Below are 9,582 nucleotides of genomic sequence, written 5' to 3' on the forward strand. Positions count from 1 at the left end.
ATTGACATCCCAAAGGTCAATTTCATAATGAACCATTATGTGGGCATACCAAAAGTTATAACCTATTTTCAAGATAGTCATCCACATGTATAATATACATGTTTTACAACACTTCCCCTTGGATGACTATGCACTATAAATATGTCTCGTTAAAACCTTTGTTAAGGAAAATGTTGTGGAACAAAATCTTAACGAAGGGAAAAAAGTACAGTATTCATACTTTCCCTAAAAAATACAATCAATTAAGAAATGTTCTTAAGTTGTCGCATTTCAATGTTATGTACATGTTTTTTGAAAATTGAAGTTGACAACGCTTTGTGAATAGATCTGTTGAGTTGTCACTTGAAAGAATTTTGCAAATGTCAACATCTCCTTTTTTCAGAAGTTAATGTGTAAAAGAATTTTGGTAAAATATGTTTAGTTCTATCGCCTTTTATGTACCCACCTTTGATTTATACCATACATGTTGCATTATCCTTAAACAATATTATTGGCTTGTCATTCTCCAGTGATAATCCACTTGTCCATTTAATGTGTTGAATTATAGTTTTTAAGCATACACATTCACGACTTGCTTCGTGAACTACCAATATTTCTAAATGGTTAGAAGAAGTAGTGGTGATCGTTTGCTTTACAGATCGCCATGAGATAGCAGTATCACCACATGTAAAGATGTAACATGTTTGTGATCGAACTTTATAAGGATCATAAAGATATCCAGCATCAGCATATCCTTTCAACACAGACTTTACTTCTTTTGGGTAAAACAAACTCATATTAGATGTGCCGCGGAGATAACGAAGAACATGTTTTACTCCATTCCACTGTCTCTGAGTTGGTATAGAACTAAACCTTGCCAGCAAATTTACCGCAAAAGTTATATCTGGTCTAGTGCAATTTGCAAGATACAAGAGTACTCCTATTGCACTAAGATAGGGTACTTCAAGACTAAGGATTTCTTCATCATCTTCTCGAAGAAGAAAAAAATCTTTTTTCACATCAAGTGAACGAACAACCATTGGGAAACTTAATGGATAAGATTTATCCATATAAAATTGTTTCAAGATTTTTTCTATATAAGATGATTGATGAATAAGAATTTCACTTGTTAAATGTTCAACTTGAAAACTAAGACAAAATTTTGTCTTCCTAAGATCCTTCATTTCAAATTCTTTCATTAAATAGTCAGTAGTAGTTGAGATCTCTTCTGGAGTTCTTACTATGTTTATATCATCAATATAAACTACAACTATAGCAAATCCAAAATTTATCTTCTTAATAAAAACACAAGGACAGATAAGATTATTTTCATATCCAATTTTCAACAAATATTCACTTAGACGATTGTATCACATTCGTTCAGATTGTTTCAATTCATACAAGGATCTTTGTAATTTAACAGAATACATTTGTCGTTGTTTTGGATTATATGCTTCAGGCATTTTAAATTCTTCAGGGATTTTCATATATATGTGATCATCCAATGAGTTATACAAGCTATTACTACGTCCATAAGATGAATGTCAAGTCCTTCAGAAACCGTTAAATTAATCAAAAATTTGAAAGTAACTGCATCTATAACATAGGAATAGGTCTCATTATAATCTATACCAGGCCTTTGTGAGAAACCTTGTGCTACAAGACGTGCCTTGTATCTCACAATTTCATTCATTTCATTTCTTTTACGTACAAAAACTCATTTATACCCAACAGATTTGACATTCTCAGGTGTTTGGACTATTGGTTCAAATACCTTACATTTGGCTAATGAGCCTAGCTCAACCTATATTGCTTCTTTTCATTTTGGCCAATCATTTCGATATCGACATTCTTCTACAGTTTGAGGCTCAGACTCATTATCATTAATAATTTCTGAAGCAATCGCACATGCAAACACATTGTCAACAACAATTTCATTTATTCTCTGCATATTTTCAAATTTTAATGAGATCTCATAATTTTTTAGTACCGAAAACACTTCTAGTGATGTTTATGTGGAAATATGGGATTGTTGATCTATATTTCTTTTAACCTCTTCTTCAGTGTTAATGACCTCTTTTGGAGTGTCACTTTTATCCATTTCCTTTTTCTTTTGAGGAACAGTATCCTTTGCACCAATTGGTCTACCACGCTTCTGACGCATTTTAGATTCATTAGATGCTATTCCCATTGGGTGTTTTTCATTAACAATCAATCTAGTAGGAATATTTTCGGTCATAACATGTGATTGAGTGACCCTTTTGGTATCTGTAAAAACATCTAACAATTGATTTGCAGCATTCTGCAAATGAATTATTTTTTAAACTTCAAGTTCACATTGATTTGTACATGTATCAAGATTAGACAAAATTAGTGTGTTCCAACAAATTTCTTGTGTTTTTAATCCTTTACCTTTTCCTTCTCCTAATGACGGGAAAACTGATTTATCAAATTGACAATCTAGAAATCTTACTCTAAAAAGATTACTTGTTAGTGGTTCAAGATATCTAATGATAGAATGAGAATCAAACCAACATAAATACCAAGCCGACGTTGTGGTCTCATCTTATTTCGTTGTGAGGTGCAATAGGAACATATACTACAGAACCAAAAATTCTAAGATGAGATGTGTTAGGTTGGTGGTTAAACGCAAGCTGTAATGGTGAAAACTTGTAATATGCAGTTGGTCTAATTCTAATCAAAGATGCAACATACACTATAGCATGGCCCCAAGTAGATGCAGGAAGCTTTGATTGCGTAAGCATAGGTCTAGTAATAAATTGTAAACGCTTAATGAAGGATTCCGCTAAACCATTTTGTGTATGAACATGTGCAATAGAATGTTCAACACTTCCTATTGACATGCAACAGTCATAAAATGCTTTTGAAGAAAATTCACTTGCATTATCTAAATGGACATACTGAATGGGATGATTAGGAAAACTTGATCTTAACTTTATTATTTGAGCAATAAATTTAGCAAAAGCAACATTACATGTTGAAAGTAGACAAACATGTGACCATCGAGTGGAAACATCAATTAAAACCATGAAATATTGAAACAGTCCACAAGATGGATGGATTGGACCACAAATATCTCCTTGTATTCTTTGTAGAAAAGATAGAGATTCTAAAGGTAATTTAGATGGAGAAGGTCTAACAAGTAGTTTTCCTTGAGCACAAAAAATACAAAAATAATCACTAGGGTAAAGAACTTTCTAATCCTTTAATGGATGTCCATGTGTAACGACCCAGAAAATACTGATATTTAAATATTAAAGAGAGAGGAAAAATGGAAACAAAAACAAAAGGAGGCAGTAGAAGCGTTTGTCGACGACATTGCATTTTGGAGTAATAATAATTGGGGATCATAATAATAATTTCAAGGAATTGCCAGAACTCGTCGACGAATACAGGGCTTCGTCGACGAGTATATAAGGAAACTCGTCGACGAATACAGGGTTTTGTTGACGAGTACATAAGGAAACTCGTCGACGAATATAGGGCCTCATCGACGAGAAAATACCGAGAGGGGTTATAGGGACGCCTGAAATTCGTCGACAAAGGCCGCAGTATATAAGGGGAAAACTCGGCTTTTTATCACTTATCTGCGTCCCTCTCTCTCTACGACTCTCTCTTACTTCTCTCTTCGTTTCCAGGCCTGTTTCTCGCTGGATCGAAGATCTGAGGCTACCACGATGCTCCTGACGAGATTCTCTGCAAGTCTGTCGAAGCTGATCACTAGAAAAGTTGGGTTGGATTTCGTCCCAATCTCAGGGTAAGGCATTTTATTCAATATTTGTCTTTCCCTCAGTTATGATAAATGTTGTAGGTAAGAAAATACTGATATTTTGTTCTGGGGGATTGTATTTTCAAGATGTTGAGTTAGGAATCCTGTGGGTACAGAGCCAGAATTATACAGGGGCTTTTCAAAATTAAAGTAAGGGAAACATGCTATGTTAGGAATTTTCATAATGCTATCAGAGACTTCATAGATACATATTTATACCAGTTCATTGTATAGTACTTATAGAATATGAGTTTAAATATATGTGTGGCCTGAGTAGATTTTTATGTAATGAAGAAATGTATACAGTTTTCATGATGAATCATACTATACTAGATATACACATATAGATATATATATTCACAGAAAAATGTACCTGCATATACAGCTTTTATATGAATAGTTTCATGAAATATATATATATATATATACACACACACATATACATGTGTACAGTTTTGTTCAGATCAGTATTTATATCACAGCTTTATACAGAACAGTATATGCCAAGTTATAGCATGTAACGACCTGCTTAATTAATTGATGTGTGTGTGTGTGTGTGTGTTTTTTTTTTTTACCATGATATCTAACATGCTCTGATACCATACTGTAGAAAAGGCCAATTATAAAACCTAAGCAACAAGAAGCAGAAACTGAATAAAACATAACCATTATATACAATACAGAACCAATACCACTCAATACCAGAGTACTACATGTTTTCCTAATATACACTTATATCTGAATTCCCCAAAATACCCTCAACTAGCTAGGGTAATACAAAAATCCTCCCAAAACATACTCACTTTGCTGACATGGCACTACAAACGCCCCTCTATTTGCGAGCCTGATCTGCTCGCCTACCTAGATCACTTGAAAAATTTTTCAACACTAGGATGAGCCAACGCTCGGTAAGAAGAAATATGCTATTACTAGTGTGTGGCAAATGAGCTACTATATATCATGAAATCTGTTTTCATATAAACATGAATAACTGAATGCAAAAGTACAGTGTAAATAATAAAATACACCACCCCTTTCCATGTTGCTTAACATAGCAGTATTATATGTAATAAATCAAAATACTTCTAGTGTACATAAGTAGAGTCCTTGTTTCTGTAAATTCGTACGTATGTAATGGTAACTGAAACTGTTCCCTATGGCTATCTGTGTCATGACATGCCCCCTCATGACAAGGTTGTGCGGCCCGTAGGCTAGATTTACCCTGGCTGGTCAACCAGGAATAAATCACTAAACTCCATCAGTTGACCTGCCCACCTCAACTCATATTTGGATGGGGAGCCTAACCTCTTCAAGGGCCTAGGTGGTCGACTTTACCACGTATTATCTGAATAGGTGGTTGCACTCATAAAGTAACATAGTATCTGTAGCAATGGTACCGTGCTCTGTAACTGCAAGTCCAATAGGGTCTGATATCATATAATACTTTTCTATACATATCTATCTGATTTACCATGATTCTAAAGTATTCGTAATAACCATGATGCTGCATAACTGTACTGTAATTCATATGTCGTAATACTGAAAACTGAATAATCATAACACTGAAACTGCATAATTATAATACTTATATTCGTGTAATCATGGTACTAAAATCCGTATAATCATGGTACTAAAATCCATAAAATCATGGTACTGAAATTCGCATAATCATAATACTGAAATTCGTAAAATCATGAAACTAGCATTCGTAAAACATATACCTGTACCATATTCATATTTATAAGCCACACCATACATAAATACATAATTTTCATAATTAAATAAGTTGTATAGTATTTTAAGAAATACCTAGCATAGCATATTTCCCTTACCTGACTACTAGAAAGCCCCTATGGAATACTAGCCTAACTCCCGCAGGGCTTCCTACAAAACACCCTGAAAATAATATATGTCAGAACATAATATCAGTATTTCTCCACCTACATTATTTTCTATAACTACCATAAGGCCAAAAGGGGACTAAAAAGTCTTACCTTGAATTTGGGATGAATTTCAACTCTATTTTCCCGATAATCCGCTCCGACAAATTTGCAGAAAACTCCGCCAGGAGCGTAGTGGTACCTTCGGATCGTCGATCCGGCAATTGGTGGGGCCAGAATAGAAGAGAGAAGGGAGAGGGAGACGTAGAGAGAGAGAGGAGAGGGAGAGGCGCGGTGAAAATGATAAAAATCCTAGGTTTCCTCTATTTATAGGGTTAGGTTCGTTAACAAGACACATCACCTTGTTGACGAGCCCTTCATAAAATTCATCAACGAGACCCTGTATTCGTCGACGAAATTCAGAGCAGCTCAAACCATCTCTCGTTATTTTCTCGTCGACGAAGCCCTGTGTCCGTCGACGAAATCCTTTATACCTTCATCGACGAAACCCTATGTTCGTCGAAGAAGCCCTGAAAATTTCTAAAATTTTTATTTCCCTCAAAATGCAAGGTGTCAACGAAGTCTACAACCTTCTTCTATTTCTGTATCTATTTTCTATCCCTCTTATTATTATTAAAATGCTATAATTCTTCGGGTCACTACATAGCATGTCATGTTTCCTATTACCATAACATACAGAGTATATAGACAGAGATACAGAGGTAGCATCAAGATGCTATAGATACAGTATATAGAGATTACAGTATTTACAGTACATAAAGATAACGTTATGGTAATTTTGGAAAACATGATGAAAACAGTAAAAGAGTATAAGAGTATATATGTATATATGTATATATAGTATCAGATCCCTGTGAAAAAATTACAGATAGATACAGTTTACAGAGCACGGTACCATTGCTAGATATAGATAGAGTGCAACCACATATCTCAGATAGTATGTGGGTACCGTCGACCGTACTCGGAGAGTATGCAGCTCCTCAATTCACTGGGTGGAGGGGGCCGGTTTGACGAGGTAGCAGCCCCCAGCTTAGGAGTGTATGCAGTTTGGCCGTGCTGAGATAGTGTAGAGTGTATTGACTTATCTGGAGGGCCGACCAGGTAAAGTCCCACCTACGAGCTGCACAACCCTATCATGAGGGGTCAAATCATGACGTACAGAGTCCCAGAGATAAAGCACAGTTATGTATATGTATACAGTTTTACAGTATATGATGAGTATAGTATGATATTATCAGTATGAAAAGTAGAAAAACAGATGATACAGTATATTTTAAATTGTGAAAGAAATATATGCTATACAGATGATTTAATGGATTACAATTTAGTTACTATTTTAAAAGTATCTTTAACTTAGTTGTCATACACTAGTAATAGCATATTTCCACTTACTGAGCGTTGATTCACCCTATTACTTTATCATTTTTCAGGTGAGCCAGTTAGGCGAACAGATCAGGCTCGCGGATAGAAAGTTGTTTGATCACCCTGGTTATAGGGTGAGTTTTTGTCAGAGCTGAGTATTTTTGAGTAGATGATTCTGGAAGTGTATTTTTGTGTGACTATGGTCTGTATATACAGAATTCTGGTATTGCACAGTAAATATGTAAATGGTTGCATGATATGTTTTTCGCTGCTTAGGTATGGATATGGATATATATATATATATATATATAATGGTATGAATTTTGAGGTCATTACACCATGTGTATTTTCAATAATTTGTCGCATCATATATAGTTAAACCAAGATGGCCAAGACGATCATGTCAAAGTATAAAATTTCTAGGCTCGAAGTACTTTCGGTGCATAAAATTTGATTCAACCATCCTTATTTTTGTGAAGTATAGGTCAGATGAAAAACTTGAAAATTTTTCTAATATGATCTTCTAGTTTGAAACTGTAAATGTAATTAAAAAAATATTTCATATATCCTTCATTTTTTATTTCAATATGATATTCATTGCAACGTATATCTTTAAAACTTAGTAGATTTCTTCGAGATCTACTAGAATACAACGCATCATCAATATACAATTTTGTTCCATTTGGAAACATAATGTGAACTCTTACAGAATCCTCTATTACATTTGCAGAGCCAGATATTGTATTAACATTAATTTCAGCTAATGTTAATTGCAAGAAATATTTTTTAACATGAAGAATTGTGTGAGTCATGCCACTGTCCACCAAACACATGTCATCCTCCATTTTATCAAGTTTATTTTGTATGATCTAGTAAATGAAAAATAAAATCAAGTTTATTTTGTATGATCTAGTTAATGAAAAATAAAATTTAAGAATTAGGAAAGATAACAAAATATTACCAAGCATATTATATGTAAAACTTTTAATAAAAAAAATTACATAAGTTAATTTTTTTCAAAATAACATAAACATGAAGATAATTTAATAGTAGACATTTTCATCCTCAATCAAATGATCAATTTTGCCATTAGGATTCTTAAAAAAATCAGAAACATCAAAATCAACATCCAAAGGAGACTCATACTTAGTATCAATGGGTTTAGACAAATCACTTCAGCATTTTTCCTTTTTCCTTTTAACGATACCTTGTAAAGATCAACTAGGTGTTTAGGAGTGCGACATATTCGAGACCAATGACCTTTTATTCCACACCTATAGTAAATATTGTCATTATTTTGCACTTTATTATTTTGTTCAGAATTTTCTTTATTCTTTGCCTTTTTCCTTTGAGTCTTTTCAGTACATTTGCTTTCAAACTTTAAAGGATGGTCATCACAGGTCCAACAATTTTTCCTACAATGAGCCCTTTTACCACCACGACCTCGTCCACGACCTTGAGAAAAAGTCATATTCACTTCAGGGAATGGTGTTAAGTCAGTTGGACGAGATTGATGATTTTTCAATAAAAAAACTCATTATTTTGTTCAGCCACCAGTAAACAAGAAATTAACTCAGAATATTTTGTAAATCTACGCTCTCAATATTGCTGCTGCAGGAGCACATTCAAGGCATGAAAAGTCGAATATATTTTTTCTAACATATCATTATCAGTAATTTTTTCTCCATATAACTTCAATTGAGAGTTAAATTTAAATAAGATTGAATTATATTCACTTAAAGTTTTAAAATCTTGCAATCACAAGTGTATCCAATCATATCGAACTTTTGGAAGAATTACCATTTTTTTGGTGTTCATATCTCTCCTTCAAGTTATTCCAAAGGACTAATGGGTACTTAATAGTAAGGTACTCAATTTTCAATTCTTCATGTAAATAGTGTCGAAGTAAGATCATTGCATTTGCGCAATCTTGGGATGCTTGATTTTCTTCTTCAATTATACTATCAAGATTCATAGCATTAAAGTGAATCTTAGCATCAAGTACCCATGGTAGATAATTTTTCTAGAAATATCAAGGGCAACGAATTCAAACTTTATGAGATTTGACATCATAAAATCACTTTGAAAGACAAATAAAAATTCAAAGTTAGGTAAATATTAAAATGGAAATGTTATTCTCACATATATTTCAACATAAAAACATTTAGGGACACGTACTCAAAATAAGAGATATAGTTAAAACTAAATTTATATAGATAACAAATGTTTAAAAAAAATAAAATAAGATTCTTACTTTGGAATAATACCAACGAAATTTAAAAGATTCTACTATACCATTAGAGACTTGATCGTACTGATAACGTGTTGTAAATTAAATAAAGAGAGAAATATAGAAAAGATTAAAGCAAAGAAATTTGGAACTATAGAAATATAGTCGCCTAGTTCTTCAGGAACTAGATGTTGCTAATTATCTTTATATCCATTTTGGTTGTAAAACATGTTCTTATATAAGCAAAGATTATATTGACATTATAAAGGTCAATTCCATAATGAACCATTATATGAGCATACCAAAAGTTATAACCTATT

This window comes from Malania oleifera, chromosome 8 (genome assembly GCF_029873635.1).
Source record: "Malania oleifera isolate guangnan ecotype guangnan chromosome 8, ASM2987363v1, whole genome shotgun sequence".
Taxonomy (NCBI): domain Eukaryota; kingdom Viridiplantae; phylum Streptophyta; class Magnoliopsida; order Santalales; family Ximeniaceae; genus Malania; species Malania oleifera.